Source organism: Ailuropoda melanoleuca, chromosome 20 (assembly GCF_002007445.2).
Source record: "Ailuropoda melanoleuca isolate Jingjing chromosome 20, ASM200744v2, whole genome shotgun sequence".
Taxonomy (NCBI): Eukaryota; Metazoa; Chordata; class Mammalia; order Carnivora; family Ursidae; genus Ailuropoda; species Ailuropoda melanoleuca.
Window position 1 is genome coordinate 10,242,767 of NC_048237.1, and position 25,597 is coordinate 10,268,363.

General features: G+C 40.7%; 1 long non-coding RNA gene across 1 annotated transcript in view; it reads left to right on the forward strand.

The window, feature by feature from the left end:
* The window catches only part of LOC117797225, a 56,732-nt gene extending 31,336 nt beyond the window's left edge, over positions 1 to 25,396 (forward strand). Inside the window, exon 6 of the long non-coding RNA XR_004622144.1 lies at positions 25,353 to 25,396. This is a non-coding gene — a long non-coding RNA (uncharacterized LOC117797225). The remainder of the gene's footprint in view (positions 1 to 25,352) is intronic.
* The last annotated feature ends 201 nt before the right edge of the window (positions 25,397 to 25,597 follow it).

Sequence of the window (25,597 nt, forward strand, 5' to 3'; positions counted from 1 at the left end):
CAACACAGGTCCATGCAAGTCACCTGTGTGTCTTTGATTATGTAAGGTGTTTCTTATGTTTTGTCCTTAAGTAGCCAGCTGTGTTACTGTCATGGTGATGTTGTAGGTGTGAGTGAGTGGAGCTGTGCCATCCTCTGCCAGCCAAGCGGGTCTGGGAGTTCAGTTTCTGAGAAGGTGAAATTTGCCACCTCACAACTTGGGTATCTGAAGGGGGCCACTTGGCCTCTTCTTCCTGAGCCAAGTTGGGACTGAGAGAGTCCTAATTTCTAGGGGTCGGTGTATTGATTCTCTACCAGGACCTCATTTGGTGCTGAGTGATGTTTTAGGCCCCAAGAGGATCTATGTCCCCTTAACCTCTGCCAGCCCTGAGCGGCAAACTGCTCTCTACCGTTCTGGGCAGAGAGTATCTGAGTAGTTTCAGCCAGGAGCCTCACTAGGTCCATTGGCCTTGCAGGGAGGAGTGGGGCTGGCTCTGGGGAAGCAAAGGAGAGGCAGGCAGGGTGGCCTTGACACTGATTACTTCTTTCCTAGGTGTCTTTGGTATGTTTGAATCACAGGGACAAGGGATTTAAACCTCTCCTCCACCGTCTGGATCTGCATTTAGATTTCATGATGCAACCTTCTCACGTCCCTTCTTCTGTCTCTCTGCTGCCTCTTTGTTTGAATTTAATGCTAAATTCTGCAATGCAATAAATTCTTTGGAGAAGAAATGTAATATATTTCTACCTCAGATTACAAATTTGTTGCATATTTGGAGTATCATCTCGCCACCTCATCGACATCTTGTGGCTTTGTTAGCAGTGCCAACAATTGGTTTCAAATATCAAGATAGAAGTACCTACTTTCTTTTTTCATTACCACAAAGTTCTTTATGATTACAGCTTTATTTTGCCTATATTCAGATGGAAGAACTCTTGTTTAACTTCATTTTGCAGAATAAAATTCAGATATGGGAAAGTTCAAAGAAGGTAGTTAATTACATTTAGGTGGTGGGCCTGGCTACACCAATCGAGTGGTATCAACCTGGCTCTACACCTGAGGAGTTTAAAGAAGTATGATGCCCAGATCTCACCTGAGCCAATGAAAAATGGCAATCCATTAAGGTGTCAAGGCAAGGACATTTCAGTCTTTTCAGGTGAATCTAATGGGCAAACATGGTTGAGATTACTGCTGAATTTACTAAGAAGGCAAGATGTCATTTTCACTGTTGGAATTAGGAAATCACGGGAATGATTGTAAAACACATTTCAAAAAATATAACATAATATTAATTAAAACTTGCTTTATGCTATTACTTTTCAAACCAATTAGCATTTTGTTTATGAAAGTTTTTGGATAGCAACAGGTTCAAGGGTTTGTCTTTGTGTTTTTCATTTTAAAGAATAAAATTTAAGGGAATTAGGACCAGAAATGCTCACCCATTGTTTATCAGGACCTTACTGAATGTCTCATGCTAACCCCCCTTGTGTGCTGCCATTGACATATAACTGTGCTAGCTTTAGTGATTTCCAGTGAGGTTGAGCAGAATGCCCCTAGGGGACCATTCAGAGTGGCCTTCTCAGAGTAAGCCTTTTTCAAACTATACCCCATATTGCATCCCCCAACCTTCCCATTCTGACATGTTCCCTAAGGGTCCTAGTTAAGTAATACTGCAGCAGTCAGCCTTGGTAATTGATGGGAGTGTGTCTTTTGTCTATGTGAGAGCAGGAATTAGGTTGAGAGCCACTTTTCTTAAAAGTTTCCCTGAAATGTCAGGCTAGCTGTTGCAAAAAAGCTAGGATTGGATATTTTTTGCATTTTGTCTGAAAGTTTGATGGATCTGTAATTGGGATTCTGTCCCTTTTAGGAATAGGGTTCAGAGCAAAAAGGAAACCATTCTGTTTGCCCTAAAATGGTACCTCAGACTGGCTGAGTCCCTCTTGAACCACTTGGGGATTCTTGAAGGTTTCTAGCTTGGCTGGGTTGTTTTTGAAGCCAAAGAGAGTCCTAGTCATTAGCATTGGTGAGTTGTTGCTCATTAGCATTTGTGTGAACCAACAAAGGGTGTGAAACCCTAGCTTGGGGTGGGGGGCAGGGTGAGAGGGATTGTTTCTCCTTGGATTAATACCAGAGTTATTTCCCTTGGTGCAGATCCATTCTTCTCTGTGTGGGAATGTTTAATGTTCGTACTGTTAGGTGTGAGTCTCATTCAGAGAACTTCTTTCAAATACACATTTTTCTCAATTTATATTAAAAAACCCACAAACCCTACAAAATACTCTTTGTCATGATGGTTTGTTCAGAAGTTTGAAAAGGCATTCTGCTGTCTGAGGGAGCTTTTCCTGCAGTGCAGGTCTGCCGTCATTCAAGCAAAGAGTTAACTGAGGCCAGAGAAGCTTCTCTGGCAGCCTGCAAGCTTTGTGCGAGAGCCAAGCTGGGGGCTGGGAGAGGCTGATATTCATTTGTTTGTGTATGAAGCGTTCATTCCCAACGTCTTAGACATCACATACCAGGAAAGATGATTGTGAAAAGCAGGGACAAACTCAAGTGTTTCCCAGCTGTTCTGGTTGCCTCCGATACATTTAATTCTGCCTGACAGTGTTTGCCACTTGGTTGTGTAAACAGAATATTCCTCTCCAGTGGTGAGTGAGGGTTAATTATGAATGTCCAGCAGTTGTCATAAATACTTATGTGAGCCTGTGTATTAAATGAGTTGTAGAATAAAACCTTTAGTTTGGACATCTTCAGCCCTCTCTTCCCATCGCACCATGTGGCAGCTTTACCCTGGAATTACGTAGCTCGAGGGGGTGTAATGGTCTTTGATTCTGAGAAACTTTGCAGAAGGGTTGTGTGAGAGGCCCAACTAGAAATGTCTCCCAGGACCCTGCAAGCTCTGTCACTTCCTCCACCTCCTGGGATCTGTATATAACAACAGTACCCCCTAGTGTGCGACTGGATGAGGATGGGCTCCGGTTTAATGCAGTGAAGTGTTCTGTCTTCGCAGAGTGAGCGGTGGGAATCCTGCGGCTTGCGTTTATTTAACAGAATGGCTGAGCCTAACTATGCAACAGCAGCCTGTCTTCTAGGTTTCAATAGCTGAGAAAGGAAGATAGAGACAGCAGGAAGATAGGGGTTTAGATTATTTTACAAAGATGTGAAAGCTAAGGAGAGCCACAGGAGTGTATCAGGAGGTCACTATAAAGGGAGCTGTTCCTCTGAACAGTTTGCTGTTCTTCGAAAGAATTCAAAGCTTGGCGTCCTGTGTGAAGAGGAGGATGGATGGGGCCTGGCCACAAAGGCTTTCCATTGGTCACTGAGACTGGGCCTGAAGAAGGGCCAAAGCCTTCTTTTAGGGTAAAACTGAAATTCCAAACACTCCAAGCAGCAGCTTAAAGGTTACTGGCGTATAAATGATTGTTACCTGACAACAGAGTTTTAATCAAAGGAACTAGACTTAAGTACAACAGGGAGCAAAAGGAGGGTAGAGATGGACTACAGAGAGAAGGGAAGAAGGATGCTTCCATCTTTCATTTTATTCATCTAACAAATATTTATTGTTAAGCTGCTCTTCAGTGCCATTTTCTGTTTCAGGTTTTAGGGGTACAAATGGGAATAAAACAGAATCCCTGCCCTCTTGAAGCTTACATTCTTTACATTTGCCGAGGGGCAGGTCACCACAGCTCAGTTCTCTATGTTTACATTTTAAAGTGTGATCTGTTTCCAGGCAGAATGTGACTTGAGGACATGGAAAGGACCTACTGCTCAGAATTGTGTCTGCTCCAACCAGTCTTTTCTGAAATTTCTAAACTTGAACCCCTCGTTCATTAAAGCTGTGTTTTCTGAGAGAACTAATAATGAAGCCAGCTACTTTGGCCCCATGCATATAGTCTAGTGAAAATGAACAACCTGACAAGCTTCAAGGGACAAGGATACTGAGGGGTGGAGTTGTAACTCTGGACTGGCAAGGCGTGGTTGTGGGGAGTTCATTTTTCAGGGCTAAGATTTCCTCATCTGTAGAAGCAGCCGTGTTAATTCCTCTGTCAGATCCTTTCTAGCCCTGACATTCTGTTTTACATGGCAGATAGCATCCAGGAGAGCACAGAGTGTGGAGCACCCCTGAGAACGCTGGATAATTGGGGGTGGGAGCAGGACCAGATTAGACACTGAAAAAAAGACAGGGAGCCTGAAGAAGGGGTGTGGTTTGACAATCAAATTTGGGCTATTTAAGGAATGTTTCTGGGGCATTTATTCCTGGGTCCAGTTTCTGACTAGAAGATGCGTAAAAGGAAGCGTGGTGATGTGGATGTGGTTATTGCAGATTTTGGGGGAAGCACAATTCCTTATACTTTTATAGGTCAGTCAAGTTTTTGAAAATTATCTACAGAACTCCTGGTCATATAGATCATACACCTGAGCTCAGCTGCTGCTGTAAAGAGCTTGGTGGGGTGGATTTTCTTGTTTTGTAGTGTTTTCCCTTTTACTCTCCTGTTCAGGATAGAAATGGAGTTCCACAGGCTGATATTCTTTGAATCCTAGAGAGCAAGTGACCTACTTACTTACTATTGTGCCTGAAATATTCAATTAGAGTGCATTTTAGGAAATACTTTTTCAGCTTGAAATATGATTTTGCTTTTGTGAAAACACACTGCAGTAGAGAGATACCCTTTTGGTTTTCTTGGGTCTTCTGACCTACTGTATAGTAACTTTGGACACTTATGTGACTTGGAACAAGGCAATGTAAAAACCATTGGCTTCTTTAGAAAAGATAATTCATAGCTATTATCTACCTGTATAAACACATGTGATGAAGATTAATGACAGCTTTGATTGGATTTAGGAATTTTAAAAAATGCATGAGTTATATGCTGGCTCTCTAACAGCTAGAACATGTTGATCCTGGTGTTTGCAGTTTATTGGTCAGGCTTTCTTGACTTTGTGCTCCCTCTCTTTCCAAGGAGTTCAGCCTCTCTGTGAAGAACAAAGCACTGAGTAAACAGGATTCAGGGATGGAACGTGGGTGGGGCTTTTTATTTGCAGAATTTCTTCTCACTCATGGCCAGCTTTTAAAGAAATAAGGCCAAGGACCAAATGAGAGGCAGAAACCTTGGGTGGCTTTGGAGTTTTCTATGGGTGTGTTCTGCCATCTGCTGGAAAAGGATCACCAAGCTTGGAAAGCTGACTGGGAAAGCTAAGGACTATGTGCATTCCTGGCCCCTCCATCTCTCTCCCAGGGCTGGGCAGAGAACAGCAAAGCTCATAAAATGCCACGATGCACTTGGATTTCTGTTGGATACCCTTAGTTCACAACTAGAGTTGTCCCACAGGGATTTCCCCACCAGTTACTGAGCTCAGGGCCAGTTGCCTCAGGCTCAGGCTGTTTTGGGAGCCCATATCCCAGCATCCTCTGGCCTCATTCCTCTGGATACCCAGTGTGTTGACTAGGATTGCCTTGAAGTACTTTTCACTGGTTAAGTGGAAACAAAACAAAATTTTAAATCCAAAATAGGGACCAGGGTGGCTCATTTTCATGCTGATGTCAGTGCAAGAGGGCCAAGTGACCTATTGAGGAAAGGAATGCCCTTTTTTCCCCCTGAGATTTATAATCTCTTTACTTTCTGGTGTTAAAAGCCCTTTTACAAAATGGTGGTAATAGTTGAGAGTTATCACTTTAAGCATATATTTGCTTGGCAAGAGAAAAAGCAACTGTAGGTCAGATCCCTGATTCTTTAAAAACATTTTCTTGTCTATGAAATCCCAGTGTCTGGGTAAATGTGGTTTTGCTACTCCCTGTGGTCTCACCTTTTCCTTCATGTGACAGTTTAAGTGGAAAAGTGGGGTCAACAATCCTCAATTATAACTTCCATATTTTCCCTAGCAAATTCTCCGTGGATTTTTCTGTGCTGTGACCCACATAGAAACGCAAAAATAATAGTGTGGTAGAATGAGGATAATGTCTCTTTATTAAGTGGGTCACTACTTTATAGATGAATTTTTGTCTGTAGTGAATGTTTGGCCTGGTTTTGCACCCCTCTGGATCATTTTCTTCCTCTGGAGTTCTGGATGGAACGTGACCTTCCTGGCTGGATATGTATGTGGAACTCCCATGGGGAAGACTGAGATTTTTGGCAGTCAGACCCTCCAGGCAATTGGGACAGGATGTGGAGGACTAGCCTCCCTGTTTCTTGTAATTTCTCAGAGGCATACAGTATTTTTGAAAGATTTTTAAATGGGAATATGACATTTAAAATCTATTATTACTTAAAAGATTCTAGTAACTGAAGTAATGGAACTTTCTTCTTCATTAAAGCTTATAATTACAGAAAAGTAAATTTTTCCCCCAAATGTTTTAAATTTTTAATTGAAATAGAATGATAAAGCTTAAAGAGAGCAATAAAAGTGGAACTACTCTGATTGAGGCAGGCTTGGTACTTGACTCTGTGGAACCTGAACTGAAAATTGCTAGTGTAGGAAAACTGAATTGAAATATACTTTTGAGAAGATACTTTGTTAAAACAGCAGATAGTTGAGATCTGAGTAAGTGGAGGCCAAGAAAATAAATTTGTACTGAAGCCAGAACACGTGGTATCTTCATTGGAAATAGCTGTTCCAGAGAATAAACTTTCTGTATATTTATCTGTTGATAACAACTGCTTCTGAACGAGTAAGGACATTCAGGATTGCAGGGTGTTCGTTTCATTTGGACACACACAGAGGCTTATGAACTAAAGGCCATGTGAAGAAGGTGGAAAAATCCTCCCCAGTTAAATTATTATGGGCCAGATTGTTAGATATATGTCCAAGAAGTGATGTCATAAAACTTTGGAAACTTGGCTGAAAACACTGGCAGATCTGTATCATCTGGTAAATATTTAGGACTTTGTGTATATTATCTCCAAGGAAAGGCAATACACTGAAGAAATTATTTTTTTTCAACAAAAACAGCAAAACACTGCAAGATTGTTAGCTTTTTAATGAGAATTTTCGTAAGAGAGTAAGTTTTTTTTTTCCAAGGGGTTGGGGATGAGGTATTATTTCTGATAAAATTAGATCAATTAAGATTTTCTTTTATTGGTGGCGACTAGATTGAAGTTTGCTATGATTTTGCCTGTTAGCAAGTTGGACATATGGTAGCTTCATTTTTCATTACCTGGTAGGGTTTTTTTTGTTTTCTTTTGTTTTTAAATTTTCTTGACTGAAAGAACTTATGAGATTTCATCATTACCTGCATCTTAAAATCTCAGTATGTAACTGAATGGCAGTTGAAAATGTGAATTCTCGGATGTCTTAGGAGACTTGGAAAGCGAAAAGGTGGAGTTCAGGAAGAATACTCCCAAAAGGGAGCAATTAAATGTCAAGGCCATAACCTGGTTTCCTCAAGTCATAGCCTTCTCTTAATGATACTATTTTGGGGTGCCTGGGTGGCTTGGGAGGTTAAGCATCTGACTCTTGATTTCAGCTCAGGTCATGATCTCAGGGTCATGAGTCTGAGCCCCACATTGGGCTGGGCATGGAGCCTGGTTAAGATTCTCTGTCTTCGGGGCGCATGGGTGGCACAGCGGTTAAGCATCTGCCTTTGGCTCAGGGCATGATCTTGGAGTCCTGGGATCGAGCCCCACATCAGGCTCCTCCACTGGGAGCCTGCTTCTTCCTCTCCCACACCCCCTGCTTGTGTTCCCTCTCTCGCTGGCTGTCTCTATCTCTGTCGAATAAATAAATAAAAATCTTAAAAAAAAAAAAAAGATTCTCTGTCTTCCTCTCCCTCTGCTCTTCCCTGCCCCACCCACCTCTCTTTCTCTCTCTCCCTTCTCTAAAAAAAAAAAAAAAGAAAAGAAAGAAAAGATAATGTCTTGTATTTCATTCCCAATGGGATTCACACCTGTCATCTCATTTGTATTTCAAATATGCATTAAGGTAAATGGATATAGTAATCATGCACCGTGATACAACTTGGGAAACAGAATCACAGATGAGGAGTTACCCTCTTGTCTCCCTTTTCCGCAATTCATTGTTCTGTTGGTAATAAAAATAATACAAATGTCAACCACTAACTATAAGCCGAGCACTTTACATATATTATCTCATTATTTCTCATGAGGTGGGTATTTACCTGTTCTTTTTCAGATAAGGAAATGGTGGCTTATAGAGATAAAAAACTTGCTGGAATTTATATAGCTAGTAAGTGGCAGAACTGGAGCTGACCCAGCTCTGACTTCATGACCCATGTCTGAAGCCATTACACCATACTGCCTCTCTAGTAATATGCTCCTGAGAAAGCAGCCGCCACAGGCCATTTGAACACCGCTGTCTGTGTCTGGGCTCCCAGCCCAGTGACCCTCCTTGATGTCCAGCATACAGAGAAGTCAAGTTGTTGATTTAGACCTCCCAGGAAAGGGTTCTGGAGAGGCACAGGGTCCTGCTCTCTTGCTAGGGTCCACTGTCACTGATAAGACCCTCTCTAAAATGTTTTAAAACAATACGACAGAGATACTGTATGTGAATATATGGTCTATGGAAAGGCCCAGTCAACAGTAACTCAATAATTGCTCAAGGCCTAAGCAAGCAAGCAGGAGGCCTCAAACTGGACATGCCTACCCAGTGTGTAGGCAGTCATCATCTCAGTCTTTATTCCCATCCCGGCCTCTTCCCCTTTCTGTTGTCTTGGGCAGAGTCCCAACTTTTCCTTACAAAAGATCAAAACTAAGACTTCTTGGCTGCCCAAATCAGATCGTCACTAAGGTTTGGCCGTCTTTCAGAAAAGACTGGCTGGGTTGGCCTGAACTTTCTTCCCTTGCATTCCAGGAAATTAAAACTCCACTGAAGGACCTTAAAACCAACAACTGCCTCCTTCATACCATAGTTATGGCTTTGACCTAAAAACTGATGTTCATGATTGCCAAGTAAATGGCAACTTTGGGGATACTGTCCAGACTCCCCATCTTTTAAAGCATTTATCTTTAGAAAACTAATCCTTCTCTTTTCTACCCCAGGCCTATATAAATGAAATTGTTTGGGGTACAGTTTATTCTAAAATAACTTTTTGGATTGCTGTTGTTTGTTTTTTCCCCCAAATTTTCATTTAAATTCTAGTTAGTTAACAAATAATGTAATATTAGTTTCAGTAGAAATTAGTGGTTCATCACTTACATATAACACAGTGCTCATCACAGCAAGTGCCCTCCTTAATGCCCGTCATCCATTTAGCCCATCCCTCTGCCCACTGCCCTCCATCAATCCTCAGTTTGTTCTCTTTCATTAGGAGTCTCTTATGGTTTGCTTCCCTCTCTCTCTTCCTCACCCCCTCACCCCTGACTGCTCCTGTTTTTAAGTCCTAATAGTTATCTTTGTTATTTTGTTGATTATGAATTTTTTAGAAGAAATGTTTTTGTAGAATACGTGTACTTTGGATCCTGTTTGTGCAAAATTTACTTTAAGGAAGGTGCCTCAGATGCTTTAGGAGAAAAGATACCTAAACTCTCCATTTCTCTTTCTTTTTGCTTCTGTGAGCTAGTGAGATTTAACTTTAATTTTCCTACTCCTCAAAAATTCAAATATTTCAGCTACCCACCACAACAAAATATCACAAGTGCCTTAGGAATTTTAGAGGAGGTAGGGTGTGGTCAGAATCCTGCCTTCTTTCTCCTAAACACAATCAAACGGCATCTGTTTACTTCCTAATTCACTCCAGAAAAAGTGACCTTCATTTAGCCATTGCATATTAAAAATATGATTTCTGACATTCCATTCATACAGCAAACACTCATTATTTTAAACGTGGGCTCTCTGGTGTTCATTATAATGCTGTGTTTCCTCTTCTGCTTTCCGAGAGGGAAGTAGTGTCGCTCACATCTGGCAAATAGGAAAGAGTTAAATAGATAAACTATGACTCATCAGCCAACTCAGCCCTAGCCCCAGGCAGCAGGTGGTTCTTTTGATCTCTCACTGACCTGAGAGTTTACAGGAAACAGCCCTCAAGGAAGGCAGTTCAAGTGATTTGGTAATTTTGTAAGCAGCAGGCAGGTAAATCAGAGGATAATCCTTTAACACCCGAAGACCTTATAAAGTAGTCCTGGACCCAGATGTACAGGGGACCTCAAACATGCAATTTCTGTAATGCACATTGTCTAATCATGAGCTATAGAGGTGTAGTTGGTGATGTCTTGCCTATGTCTTAAATCCCAAAGTAAAGGAGAATGAAGGACTCTGCACTTTGCAGGTTTTCATATGATATCAAAGAAAGCTGTGTCCCTTGGCAGAGTACACTTCCTTTTGGAATGGGACCTCTAACTCTGCAGAGCCTAGAGTAATGAGGGTAGGAAATACAAAGACCCCCTGGGGGTCACTGGAAATGATAGTGAGTGGGGCCACTCCTGCTTCTGCTTTTTGGTTCCCAGACTCATGAATTCTTCCTACTTGAAATACAGGGCCATATAGATTTATTACCTATACTGCATCTTGGATGATGGCACCCCATCCTTGAGAGAATTGCTTCCACTCTGGTGTTTCAGTTATACCTTCAACCAGGACACTCCAGTGCTCTATCAGGCCAGTGGCTTCTGGCTGGTGCAGTACGTGATATAACCAAGGTATTCCATGGTCATGGACCCCTCCACGTGTCCTTCATTGTGAAATGCATTCCTTGGTTGCATGCTGTGTTTTGTGGGATTCCATGTCTTTGAAATAGACACACTGTGACCTTGGACAGTGGTGGTGTTTGAGACTCTGTAGATAGTAAAGCAAACCCACACTCAGAATATGTCTGAGTGTGTCTACTAGTGTCTGCTCCTATGAGAATGAATCATTGATCCTTGAAGAGGTATAGTGTCAGCTTACCAGCAAGTGACTAGTTGGTCTCCTTGGGGATGAGTGCCATATAGGATGCTGAACTTTAATCTCGGAGGTTGGAAATTCAGAGATGGAGGTAGCTAGATTGACCCTGCTAAGTGGGAATCATGCTTTGGGCCCCAGTATAGCCTTTATCTCTGCCACTGTGGGCATGCACCTGTCTTGTATGTTCAAGATGGTCAGTGATAAAGGCTGACAGGTCAACTGCCATGTCATTTTGCCTATTTAGTCGTTTAGTGCCTATTCCATGGTACGTGTTTTCTGATGGGCATTAACATGTGACACAAAAATCTTCACACTTCATGCTCACAACTGTAAGTCCATTCACGTGGATCTTTTTGTCTCTGATTTTCTGGTATCTTTTCCTTTTAGTCCCTGGCCAGCCAACTGCCCCTCTAGCCTTTCCAGTCATTCTAGTAATTTTGTTCTTCCAGCTTCTGTGCTGCCACCTGGTCTCTAGGTGGGGACCCATCAGCCCTGTCACTATCAACAAGCCAAGTTTTGTGACTACCTCTGGTACCATAGGCTCTGACCTCCAGAGGAGAGCCCGCACTAAAGTTCTTAGTGATGATGCTGGTTCCTTCTTCACCAGCAAATTCCTGACAGCCTTTGTAAATGAAGTGTCCTGTTGGTTCTTCCATGAAATAGAATCCTCTAGTGGGCCACTTGGCATCATAGAATGCCAAATGTGATGCAGAGGTGGCGTACCGGTCCTGGTTAGGAGCTGGCACATCCGCCATGCAGGGAGACGCTACCGAGGGCCTCTCTGCCAGGGTAGCACAGGTCACCTTCAGGAGCGGTGCTGCTTCCCTCCAGTATGCCTGCTTCCTTTAGCCTCTTTATCCCGTCTTCTCTTGCCTACTGTGGTAACTCAGGCATTTCTGCTTTCCTTGGCATAGGCTATCGTTTTCTCCAGGCTTCTCGAGGCCACCCTAATAGCAAGTTTGCTCCTTCCCTGGGGTCCTTGCCAGAGTGTTAAATCTCATGTCCCAAGAGAGTCAATTTATTCTTGCTTATACAGTCTCATAGTCCTCCTCCATTGATCAAGCACCCTCAAAATCCAGCCATAGAGGTCCTCTTCTGGGCTGTCAGGACATGCTGACTAATTCTTACAGCTCCGCTCTTATCAGTCCTAGCTTGTCACCACAGATTATGCAGGAATTTACCCCTAGTTATCAGTTTGGCAGCCAGGGGCAGGGTGGGGCCCCTCCTGAAGGTGGCCTGTGCTGCCTGTGGCAGAGAGGCCTCTGCAGAGTCTTGTCTTTCTGTGTAGGGCACGTGCTAATTGAGCGGTGCGCCCTCTCTGCAGGGTTGTCTGTAGAGCCATAATCCTCGGGGGCTTTAACCCAATTGCCCCCATTTGGATCCCAGGTTTTTCCAGCTAGAACTTTTACATAATAGACCTGTCTTCACTAAGCGTTTAATTGTTTTTGAGGCTTTGCAACTATTTAGGCCTGGGTTTGCTCCTTAGTTGTATCTACTCTTCCAGTGTGGGAGAAAAGGGCCTCTTTGTAAACCACCAGAAAGTTTTTCTGATTTTTATATTTAATCTTTAACTATTATTAGGTGCTATCAGGTTGTTCATTATCCCCCTTCAGGGCAATACAACTTAATAATAACCAACCGACTCCACTGTCCTTTTTATGCATTGTTCCCTCCTTAGCTTTCACATGTCTCAGTCTTACTGGCAAAGGCATTCCCCTCCATTGGGAGGTGTTCCCATATTACTATCAGCTTTCCCGCCACTTGGGATGCAGTTCTTTGTCAGATGAGAAGTGGACAGTTCAAAAATCCTATCTTACTGCTTGCTTTCTCAGCCCATTCTTGCTACTGATTTTGTCAGTTTGTGTTTTCTGGTTGTAGATACCAAGATGGAATTTGGAGTGCAAGGGACTTAAAGGGAGAGATACTTGTGAAGGATAAAGGGTAGTGAGAGTGGGAATAGAAGGGAGAGACTTTGGATGGCACAATCAATCTGAAACCTGTGAAAAGAGAGGGGGAAGAAGGGAGGAAGGGGTAGGAAGAGCCTGAGACTCAGCATAGCTCTGAGAAGATCTCAGCAGTTAGATAAGGAACCAGAGTAAAGATTGCCCTTAGAGGCATCCTGCCCTAGCAGGAATGGCCCCACTCTAGAACTCCTGCTATGCACAGTCCCTGGCTGAGCTTGGTGCAGGGAGCTCATGGCCTTGGCCTGAATAATGCCTCGAAGCCTGGAGGTGTGTCTGCTGGAGATTGGCAGCTAACTACATGCTGTGCAGCAGGGAGATCTGAATGGCACCTCTCTGTGGCTGCCACCCCCACTTTCTCTGTCTCTAGTCTTCCTTATCTTAATGGCAACAACTCTATTCTTAGGTCAAAATCATGGACTTCTCATTTATTCTTTTCCTTCTTTATACTCCCTGTATTCAATCTGTCAACATAACCTGTGGCCCAACCTTCAAATCCTATCTAGAATTTGACTACATCTCTTTACCTTCACCACTTTCCTTGATGTGAAGAGACACAGGGAGAAGATGGCCATTTCCAGGGCATAGAACAACTGAAGCTACTAGAAGTGGAGAGAGTGGCCTAGAACAGACCCTTGCCTAGGGCCTTCAGACGGAGCATGGCGCTGCTGACACCTTGATCCCAGACCTCAGGCCTCCAGAACTATGAAACAATAAGTTCCTTTTAGTTAAGTGATCCAGTTTGTGGTTTTTTTGTTACGGCAGTCCCAGCAAATGGATACAGCTATGATCTCTCATTTGGATAACCACAAGAGCCTCCCTGTTGATCTGTTTGCTTCAACCTCTTCCAGCAGAGCAGGAAGAAGGATCTTGTTTAACGTAAGTCAGATTATGTCACTCCTCAGATCAAAAGTCATCTAGAGGATTTCTATTTTAGAGAAAACCCAGAGTGTTTACATAGGCCCAGATGACATGTGTTCTACCCCTTTTTCTGATCTCCTTTCCTCTTGTTCAGCTTGCTCTAGCTGCCTACTTTTAATTCTCAAGCAGCTAGGCTCCTGCCCCATAATGGCCTTTGCATAAGCTGTTGCCTTCGACTACCCTTCCTCCAGATGCCCTCCTAGCTCATTCTGTCACTTTTTCCAAGTCTTTTTGTTCGGATGTCACCTTCTTAAGGAAGCCTACTCTGACCACCCTGCTTAAAAATACAATCATTCCCCCTGTGTACCCAATCTCTTTTAATCTACTCTATTTTGTTCTTTTCCATGGTACTTACTATTTACTATAGAATATAGATTATTATAATTATTTCTTATTATCTGTGTCTTCCACTAGAATGTTAGGCTGTGAGGGAAAGGATTTTTGTTTTACTCTCTGTTGTATCTCAAGAAATGTAACAGTGCCAGATTCCTAGAAGATGGTTAGTGTTTGGTGGGTGAGGGAATTGGCTTTCCAGAATAGGAAACAGAATAGAATATTAAGCTCCATAGCCTGTTAGCACAATAAATCCTCCACAATATAATTTCTGGTTTGAATCTTGTACCCAGAACTACCAATCTTCATTCACTTAAAAAAATATCAGAAACATTCTGTGTCAGGCACTGTGTCAAAGAGGAATCATGTTTGGTCTGTGCCTTCAAGGCCTCTGAGTCTTGTGTCTAGAGGCAGGCAGTTGCATGTCATAGATTATCTTTTTTGTCATCCCTCCCCCCTTTTTTATATAGAAGTAAAGCAAGGGGTGCTTGGGAGTGGTGACAGGGCCAGGTACATTGATTGTGCTTCATGTAATCCAAGCAGGCTTGTTTTTGAGGGGAAGTTGAACTCCATGTCAGGCATCATATATAGATTTAAAACCTTCCCTTCCCTGCCCTGTATCTAACTGAAGAGTATAGATTTCTCATGAAAAAGATGTCATTATCCGGAATATAATGATTAACTTACTTTAAAATGCAGTGATGTTTCTATTAATGAAAATTATGATCATTATGTTTGTTTCTGACTAATTCTAACTACCTCCAGGCCAATTTCATGAAAACTTGTAAATAAAAAGTGCTGCTGGCAGATTGATGCAAAAAGAAGCCTTTAAATAGGATTCATCTAAGGCTGGTGAATGCAGTGAAAAGAAAATAAATTAGGTAGTAACCTATCCATAGTCTTATGAAGTAAGATAATAGGTATTTATAGTCTTATTTGACTTAAGTCTCTGAAATTGCTTTTTATGATCTGTCCAAAGATATAACATTTAAAAAGTAGATCTGCAACTGAGAGGCTTTGAGTTTTATTTAATTGAATTTTTAAAAAATAGTCCTTGCTGTTTTGTCTTTGATGTGACCTAGAAATCTTGAGTGCTGCCTCAAGAGAAAAAACAGTATTTTGGGTGTATGTCTGTATTTCTGTTGTTGTTTCCTTATTTATTCAGTGTTTGTTGAGTGCCTACTGCATACTAGTCTAGATTGTGAAGATGAGTATTCTCTCCATTTTATGGAGATCAGAGTTCTCAGATATCTCCTAAACAGGACAGAAACATAAGGAATTGTCTACCTTGTATTAATTGCAGTGACTTTGAAGGAAATTGTTCTATACCTCTTTTGGCTACAAATTCTTCAGCAAGAGGGAAAAAGCCTTGTACATAATTGAATGAGGAAAAGAATAAACATTGTCAAGAGTTCAGGGTTTAAGAAAAGCACCTATTTTCCACCTGTAAATGACAAATATTTGCTTTAAAGTAGCAATTTCTCCATTTTAATTAATTCCTATTTTTTTCTCAAAAGAACTGCTACATTCTTCCTTAGTGTGATGATTTCATTGATGTTCTTTCTCTCTCTTCTCCGAGACACTTTTTAAAACGTTTTCTTTATATATTTCCTTGTTATTATTTTGTGACATTTTCACATTTATTTTCTATTTTCTAACTAGCTTCTATTTATTTATTTTTTTAAAGATTTTATTTATGTATTTGTCAGAGAGAGAGAGAAAGAGCACAAGCAGGGGAGCTTCAGGCAGAGGGAGAAGTAAGGAGCTGGGTGCAGGATCATGACCTAAGCTGAAGGCAGATGCTTAACCAACTGAGCCACCCAGGCATCCATCTAATTAGCTTTTTAAAAGTGCTAAAAGCTCACCTCAACATTTCTTTGAGTAAATCAAGTTTTCTGAGATTATACCCCAATTTCCTAGGCTTTTTTTTCTTTTTCTTTTTCTTTTCTTTGACCTTTCTTTTCAAAGACATCGTCCTGTTGTTACTTTTCAGTTTTCTCTCTGAAATAGTTAACCTACCTCTTTTTAAAAATTTTTTTGTCTCATTGATTTTCTGTATTTGAGAAATCTTTCAATGGATTTCAAAGAGCTGTTCAGTTCATATCATGTTCCTCAGGAAGATTCTTTACTCAGAAGACTTTCTTTTTTCACATTTCTGGATGTTTATTTCAGTTCTCGCTTGTTCTCCTTTGACCTTTTTGTCTTCTTCCTGGAAGACACAAAATCTTTCCTTCCTTCCTTTCTTCCTTCCTTCCTTCCTTCCTCCCTCCCTCCCTTCCTCCCTTCCTTCCTTCCCCTTCAGATTATTTATTTGAGAGAGAGGAAGAGAGCATTGTGGGGGGAGGGGCAGAGGGAGAGAGAATCTCAAGCAGACTCCATGCTGAGCATGGAGCCTGACATTGGGCTCGATCCCACCACCCATGAGATCATGATTTGAGCCGAAATCACAAGTTGGAGGATTAACCAACTGACCCACCCAGGTGCCCCAAAACCTTCTTCTTTCTGAATTATCTTTGCTGTATTGATAGAGAGATTCCAAGACAGAATGTCAGAGATTTTTCCTTTTACTTTAGGAGGATACTCCCAACATCCTCTCTCTCAGGGTCTCTAGTAGGCTCGTTTTTGTAAATTCTATTTTTGAATTTTCTTTTGAGAATATATAAACAGTTACTTCTGTGATTTTTCAATGTTTGCTTCCTCTTTTGGGGAGCTCTAGACGACTTAGTCCATGTTAGGCTCACTTATTTAAGAAGCACATTCAAGGGGTACCTGGCTGACTTGGTTGATAGAGCATGTGACTCTTGATCTTGGGGTCATGAGCTCAAGCCTGCGATGGGCATAGAGATTACTTAAAAATGAAGTAGCCCGTTCTGGATGGAACTACAGTGTATTATGCTAAGTGAAATAAGTCAGTAAGAGAAAGACAGATATCATATGATTTCACTCATATGGAATTTAAGAAACAAAACAGATGAACATAGGGGAAAGGAAAGAAAAAGTAAGATAAAAACAGAGAAGGAGGCAAACCACAAGAAACTCTATAGTTAAAGAAACAAACTGATGGTTGAGGGGAGCTGGGTGGGGGGATGAGCTAAATGGGTGATGAGCATTAAGGAGGGCACTTATTGTGATGAGCACTGGGTGTTGTATGTGAGTGATGAATCACTAATTTCTACCCCTGAAACGAATATTACATTGTATGTTAACTAACTTGAATTTACATAAAAACTTGGAAGAAAAAAAAAAAACCCCGAAACAACAACAAAAAACTCCATAGAATTATCCAATAAAAATTCTTAATTTGAAAAAAAATAAATACTACATTCAAAATGTTAAAATCAGGTGGTCTTGGGTTGTTTACTTTTGTTCTATTTATTTATCTGAATTAGACAACTTACCTTCTTCCAGTTAAACTCAATCTCTTAGGCTTCCCCAAGGTTTTTTTTGTTTTGTTTTGTTTTTATTCAAACCCAGTTAGTTAACATATAGCGTAATATTAGTTTTACAATATAGTGATTCAGCACTTCCATATATCACCTGGTGCTCATTACAACATGTGCGCTCCTTAATTCCCATCAGTTGTTTAACTCATCCTCCCACCCACCTCCTCTCTGGTAACCATGAATTTGTTCTCTATAGTTAAGAGTCTGTTTCTTGGTCTCCCTCTCTTTTTTCCCCTTTGCTCATTTGTTTTGTTTCTTAAGTTCCACATATGAGTAAAATCATATGGTATTTGTCTTTATCTGACTGACATATTTCACTTGGGATAATACTCTCTGGCTCCATCCATGTCATTGCAAGTGGCAAGGTTTCATTCTTTTTTATGGCTGAGTAATATTCCATTGTATGTATACACCAGATCTTCCTTATCCATTCATCAGTTGATGGACACTTGGTTTGTTTCCATAATTTTGCTATTGGTGATAATGCTGCTATAAACATTGGGGTGCATGTATCCCTTTGAATTAGTATTTTTGTATTCTTTGGGTAAATACTTAGTAGTGCAATTGCTGGATTATAGAGTATTTCTATTTTTAAATTTTTGAGGAACCTCAAAACTATTGTTTTCCCAAATGTTTAATTGAAACTTTCTCTCCATATCCTTTTCCAACTTTTTAGCATACCAAGACATTACAATGATGTCTTTAGAATGCTCTTCGCTAGCCAAATTGAGGGTTTTGGTGATGTCTCCTTTCCATGAAAGGCTAGTACAGGCCCAGAGGCCTCAGTTTCAACTTTATTTATTTATTTATTAAAGATTTTATTTATTTATTTATTTGACAGAGAGATCACAGGTAAGCAGAGGGAGAGGCAGAGGGAGAAGCAGGCTCCCCACTGAACAGAGAGCTTGATGCGGGGCTGGATTTCAGGACCCTTGGATCATGACCTGAGCCAAAGGCAGATGCCTAACAGACTGAGCCACCCAGGTGTCCCTCAGTTTCAACTTCAATAAAAATTGTTTCAAAACACAAAATCCACTTTCCTTCTTCCATTCTTTTTGTTGTTGTTGTTGGTTAAATTCAGGAGCTTTCTGCTTATTCTGACATGGTCTAGTTGAAAAAACAGTTCCTGGGAATAAAAGGTTTTATTTAACATATAATGCTTAGGTGTCAAATTATCATTCAAAATAGGACCAAAAAATATAACTGCCCTCTCTTCTTATGCTCTTTGCCTTTTCTTTATAGGATTTATCTTTAATATGCTTTTTATTCCTGAAAACTGGCTTGACTGTCCCTTCACAAAAAAGCATTCATCTTACTATTTTCTGAAGTATAAACAATTGGTCTTCATTTCAAAAGCATCTTCTTTCCCTACTTCAAGCAATAAAGGTTCAATAAAAATGATTTCTCTGGAAACTAAAAACTTATCTTTAGATATGTAAATCAAAACCATAGTGAGATATAACTTCATTCCCCCTGGGATGGCTAGCATAAAAAAGACAAATATTAACAAGTGTTAGTGTGGATATGGAGAAATTTTAATTCTACATCCTGCTGGTAGGAAAGTAAAATGGTGCAGCCATTTGGGAAAACAATCTCGTAGTTCCTCAAAAGTTTAAACATAGAGTTACCATATAATCCAGCAATTCCACACTTAGGCATATACCCAAGAGAAGTGAAAACATATATCTTTGCAGATATTCATAGCAACACTATTCATAAGAACCAAAAGGTGGAAACAATGCCAATGCCTATCAGTTGATGAATAGATAAAAAAATGTGTTATATCTATAAATGGAATATTATTTGGCAATAAAAGGAATAAAGTACTGACAATGCAACATGGATGAACCACGAAAGAAAACAGTGAAAGAAACCAGATACGAAAGAGCATATATTGTATGATTCCATTTATATTAAATGTTCACGATAGGTAAATCCAGAGAACAGAAAGCAGATTAGTGGTTTACTGGGGCTGGGGTGGCAGTAGGGTTGGCACACAGATGGGCAGTAACTGCTAACAGGTTCAGAACTTCTTGGGGTGATGAGAATGTTTTAAAACTGACTGTGATAATAGTTGCCAATGTTTGAATATACTGAAAACCAATGAATTGTACATTTTAAGTGAGTAAATTGTGTGGTATGTGAATTATATCCCAAATCTGTTATTAAAATAAAAATAATTTTAAAACTGCATCTACTTTTCAGCGATCAATACCATTTCATGAAATGTTTATTTATGAGAAATGTTCTTGAGTCTTCTTGACTTACAGTTTTTCCCTTTTTCTCAGAAGTCAGGCTTATTCTCTAACTGATAATTGCATTTTATCGTGATAGATTTCTGTTCTACTTCCTATAAGTTTCAAAGTAAATCCAGTTTGTGCTTCCTCCTTATGAGGGATAAAGCTAAGCCCTTACCACTTTTGAAACAGTAAACATTGTAAGTTTAGGTCGTTATGTTTTATAGTACAGTTAAATTTATTATTTTTAACTACATATTTCAAATATATGAAAAAAATAGAATAGTTTAATGAAGCCTGGTAGTCCCATCACCTAGATTCAATAATTATCAACTCAAGGCCTATCTTGTTTCATGTAGACCCTACCTACTTCCGTCCCGCCCTCCCGGTAATTATTTTGAAGCAAATCTTATTTATTTATTTATTTATTTATTTATTTATTTATTTATTTATTTATTATTTTTATTTATTTATTTATTATTTATTTGACACAGAGAGGAGACAACACAAGCAGGGGGAGTGGTAGAGGCAGAGGGAGAAGCAGGCTTCCCACTGAGCAGGGAATCTGACGCGGGGCTGGATCCCAGGACCCCGGCATCATGACCTGAGCTGAAGGCAGACAGATGCTTTGCCCACTGAGCTACCTAGGCATCCCATTTGAAGCAAATCTTAAATATTCATTTTTGATGAATGTAATACCAATATCACCAATACCTAAAAATTAATTATATTAATAATTAAACAATAAAACTAAAAATAGTAGTCAGTACCATCTAATATCTCACGTTTACACAACTCCTTGACTGGTTATATATAGCACTGTGTTAGAATCAGGATCCAAATGAGGTTTTTTTTTTTTTTTTAATATTTTATTCATTTTGTGAGAGAGTGAGCGAGTGCGTGAGCTGGGGAAGGGGCAGAGGGGGAGTGAGAGAGAGACTCTCAAACAGATTCCATGCCCAGCACGGAGCCAAATGCAGGGTTCGACCTCACAACTGTGAGGTCATAACCCAGGCCAAAATCAAGAGTTGAATGCTCAATTGACTGAGCCACCCAGGCACCCCCAAATAAATAAGTGTTAATCAATGCAGTTACATTTCTTAAATTTCTTTTAACCTATGGCTTCACTTCCAAATTTCTTTTTCCCTTGCAGTCTTTTTTGTTGTTGAAGTAATTAAGAGTTTCCCACAGTCTTTATTTTGCTGATTGCCTTTTCGTGGTGTTGATGAATGTGCCTCTCTGCACCCTGTTTTTCCTATAAATTTGGGATTAAATTTAGAGGTTGATCAGATTAAATACTTGATAGGTTGTTCGTGTTGGGTACGCCAGTAGGAGCTACATAATGGCTGGTATTCTCCCTTTGGAGAGGTTAGTAACCACTGACAATTATTTTCCAGATACATTAATTCATAAAGCATTCCAAAGGGGGATATTCTATTTTTACTTCTTCCTTTATTAGCTGGAATACTTCCAGCTTACAGAAATTCTTCCCCTCAGCAACCACGAGGGTTCTCTGAGGTATGGTTCATAAAGGAAAGGCAGGAAAGGTGCTTGATTTTTTCCCCCTTATTTATCAGTTTTAAAGATAGGAAATGGTTCCCTAGCATGCTCCAGTGATGACTCGTGCTTTTTAGTATCGTTGTGAACTTATGGATTTAAACACATGTGATATATTTAATCCATTGCAGGTATTATCCTTATTAGCACCTAAATTTTCCCATTATTTGGCCAGTGGGAGCATTTAGGCTGACTCCTGAGTCCTCTAGGTGCAACTCTAGGAGTGTTTGGTGACTTCTTTTTGGTGTAACAAATTGTTCTGGGCTCATCTTTTGTAAGTCCTGCTCCAGAACGGAATCTGCCATTTCTCCAAGCAGCCCTGAGGTATTTTAGAGATAACTACCGGAGTACTACAGGTGCAGATTATTTCCACTTTGGTCGTTATTTCTAGATCTTTTCAGTGGACAGACATAGGAAATATTTAAGGTAAATGATGAATTCATACTGATACTTTTAATTAAAAAAAATTGAGTTTTTACTTAAGTTCATTGATCTTACATCCATGCCTCCTTTCTCCTACATTGAGATCTCTGACCTTAGCACCAGTGTGATTACTCATTTTCCTTATTGCACGCTAAACGCACACTAAACAATATGATTAGTTGAAAATGGTAAAAATCTTTTGCAGCTCTTTTTATAAGGAGGGCATGTTGCCAAAAGAATGACCAGACACATAATTGCGTTTTGAAGTCACTTGGAATGATTTGTTGTGGTGGATGTACCCTCAACTGGACGTATGGTCAGGTGTTTTGGCTTTTTATTATTAAGGATTTTTAAAATATTTCTTTTTATTAAAGTATCATTTACATACCATAAAGTTCATTCTTTTAAATGCATAGTTCTGCAAGTTTTGACAAAAGCATAAAATCATGTACCTTACACTAAGATTTAGAGCAGTTCCATCACACCCCACAATTGCCCTGAGCCCCGGTGTAGTCAGCCCCCACTCCAGTTGCTGTCAGCCACAGATTTGTTTTCTGTCCTTGTAGTTTAGCTTTCTTCGAGAAAAGCATATAAATGGAATTGTACAGTATACAGCTTTTTGAATATGGACTCTTAGCTTAAAAGGATTGCTTTTTAAAATTTAATTTTGTTTTACAATATAAAATATTTACATGATTCTACAGTCAGATCAACAAAAGTATATGAAAAGAAATCTAGCTTTTTTTTTTTTTTTTAAAGATTTTATTTGTTTATTTGACAGAGGTAGAGACAGCTAGCGAGAGAGGGAACACAAGCAGGGGGAGTGGGAGAGGAAGAAGCAGGCTCATAGCAGAGGAGCCTGATGTGGGGCTCGAACCCATAACGCCGGGATCACGCCCTGAGCCGAAGGCAGACGCTTAACCGCTGTGCCACCCAGGTGCCCCAGAAATCTAGCTTTTATCTTTGTCCTCTCCACTTTATTTCTTTCCTCCCTCTATATGTAGCTATTTTCTGGGGTGTGTGTTTTTTTTAAGATTTTATTTTTAAGTAATTTCTACAGCGAATGTGGGGCTTGAACTCACAGCCCTGAGATCAAGAGTCACATGCTTTACCGACTGAGCTAGCCAGGTGCACCCCCCCCTTTGATATCTATCTACTTATATCTTCCTTTCCTTTTCTTTTCTTTTTTTTTTTTTTAAAGATTTTGTTTATTTATTTGACAGAGAGAAAGAGGGAGAGAGAGAGAGCACAAGCAGGGGGAGCAGCAGGCAGAGGAGAGGGAGAAGCAGGCTCCCTGCTGAGCAGGAGCCTTGGGATCATGACCTGAGCTGAAGGCAGACACTTAACTGACTGAGCCACCCAGATGCCCTCTTCCTTTCCCTTCTTAAACAGTTAACGTACTATGCATACTTTCTCAGTTGGTACATTTTAGTTTAATTTACTTTCAGGAACTCAGAATTAAAAGGGCTTAAGCATAATATATTTGATTAGCCTATAGTTTTAAATTGTAACTGTGGGTTTGATAAACAGGAGTAAGTCACCCCCTTTCTTATTCTTCCCTCCCTTTTTTATTCTCAGATGTTGTTGTGAGTCAATGGTGGCAGTGTGTCCATTGTTAAGGGACTTGAAGAGTGGTGTTTGTGCTACCGTTTAGGGCTGGCTAGGATTTCCTGAGTTCTCAGTGTCACAGTGGGCCTTGTGCAAGCTTATGTGGCAAAGAACAGCGATTATCATCCAGTAACTAAAACTGGGAACAAGTCAGACACTTTCCCTGACCTCACAATCTTGCATTTCTCTGAGAAAGGAAGAGAAAAGGGTGAGGAATGTCTGCTGTGTGTAAGAGATGGGAGAAGGTGGGGCTTCCTATTTCCTGGTGCAGTGGCCAAAGATTTCCACGGTGTAGCCAGACGAGGCAGCCACTTACATTAAGGCCCTCTTGACCTTAAAATATCTCCTTCCCAAGCCTGATCTGAGGACTGAAGTGTTCATTTATGCAAAATTCATTCCTTTGGGCTACCACTATTTCCAGACACACTTGTTTAAATGTATAAGGTAGGGGCAGCACATTAATATATTAGATCTCATTCCATTCTTGCCCAATGCCTTTAGTAGATTTATAGAAGATAGAAGGGCCCCAAGAAGTATTAATAGGTATGGGAAGGACAGCCAGGGGTCAGATTGTAGCTATAATGAAGCTTAGGTATCTAATGTACAGAATGACAGATAATCAAAGTGATCTCCATAGGTTGGGAGAATGGGCCTGTTATCACCAGAATGAAATAATATATGGATAAAAGTAATGTTTAGAATTCTTCATCATAGAACTAAACACACACACCTGGCCCAGGAGTTGGAGAAGCAAAAGGAAGATCCAGGGGAAAGTAGAGCAAGTTTTAGGTTCAGCTGCTGCTTAATGATAGTGAGGTGAGCCAGCAAAGATAAATAACAGCCTGTGGGAGCTATAGATTGCTGCTGCATCCTTTCTGCCCACCATACCTCCCACAGGAATCTTTCTTACCACCAATTCTCATCAGAAATATACAGGAAAGAGGGTGCCTGGGTAGCGCAGTCGTTAAGCGTCTGCCTTCGGCTCAGGGTGTGATCCCGGCGTTGCAGGATCGAGTCCCACATCAGGCTCTTCCACTAAGCCTGCTTCTTCCTCTCCCACTCCCCTGCTGTGTTCCCTCTCTCACTGGCTGTCTCTATCTCTGTCAAATAAATAAATAAAATCTTAAAAAAAAAATATACAGGAAAGGGAATTCTAGAAAATGTAGTTCAGCTTAGCCAAGTTAAAAATAGTACACAGGTGTGTACTGCTGGTGGCAGGTAAGACTCCAGTTAAAATTAGCAAAGGAGGGGCTCCTGGGTGGCTCTGTCAGTTAAGCGTCTGACTCTTGATTGCAGCTTGGGTCATGATCTCAGGGTTGTGAAATTGAGCCATGTGTGGGGTTCCATGCTGGGCACGGAGACTGCTTAAGATTCTCTCTCCCCCTCTCCCTCTGCCCCTCCCCCTTCACCTCCTCTGTTTCTCTCTCTCTAAAAAAAAAAAAAAAAAAAAAAAAAAAAAANCTAAGGGAAAAAATAACTTTCAAGATAACAGGGGTTACTCAAGTAACCTGGAGCAAGAGTGTAACCAGGCCCTGGAGGGCCTAGAATCAGCCATGGCACACCATCCTGACACTTTCATTGCTGACCCTTGGCAGCATGGCTGCTTCATTCTGCCCATTGGCCTATTTCCTCTGCCCCTTTGATCTACATGGCAAGTACAAGATGGCCAGCCCACATGTCCAAAGGTTGCATTCATTGTAACTGGATGAGACATCCCAAGAGACTAAGCCATTCTGTCTGTCTTTCCCTTCTTCCTTCATCACTATTTCAGTTCAGATATTAGCAAATGAACTAATTGGTCCAGCTTAGACCTCATGTCTGTTTTTGGTTCATTCAGGGGAACAGAAGCTGTACAGAATGGCTCTGGGACCACAACCTGCCACTATGAGGGAAGCTGACAGCTAAGGAGAGTTCATTCATTGAATTTCTAGAATTTGTTCTAAAGTTTGTTCTTCAGCAAGCTGTGACACCACAGGAGATACCTTGAGCTCCCAGTGGTTTTAAGTAGTGCAGGGTGTCTTTGTTTTCCTACTTTTCAGTCTTCTTTCTTTTTCCCCTTGCAGTGCTCTGATGCCCCAGTACCTCCAAGCCTGAGGAAAGCAGTCAATGTATGACCTCCTCACCTCCTCTGAACTAGACTATCTGCATTTTTAGAGAGAAATAGGAAAGGACAATGTAGTATTTAATCTAAGGGAATTAAGCGTAATGTCTGAGCCCAACGCAACGACAACAAAACCCGGCCAACCCACCACCAACCCCCAAAAGCCTTTGTTGTAAGTAACCACTTATTTTGATTCTGAGTCAAACA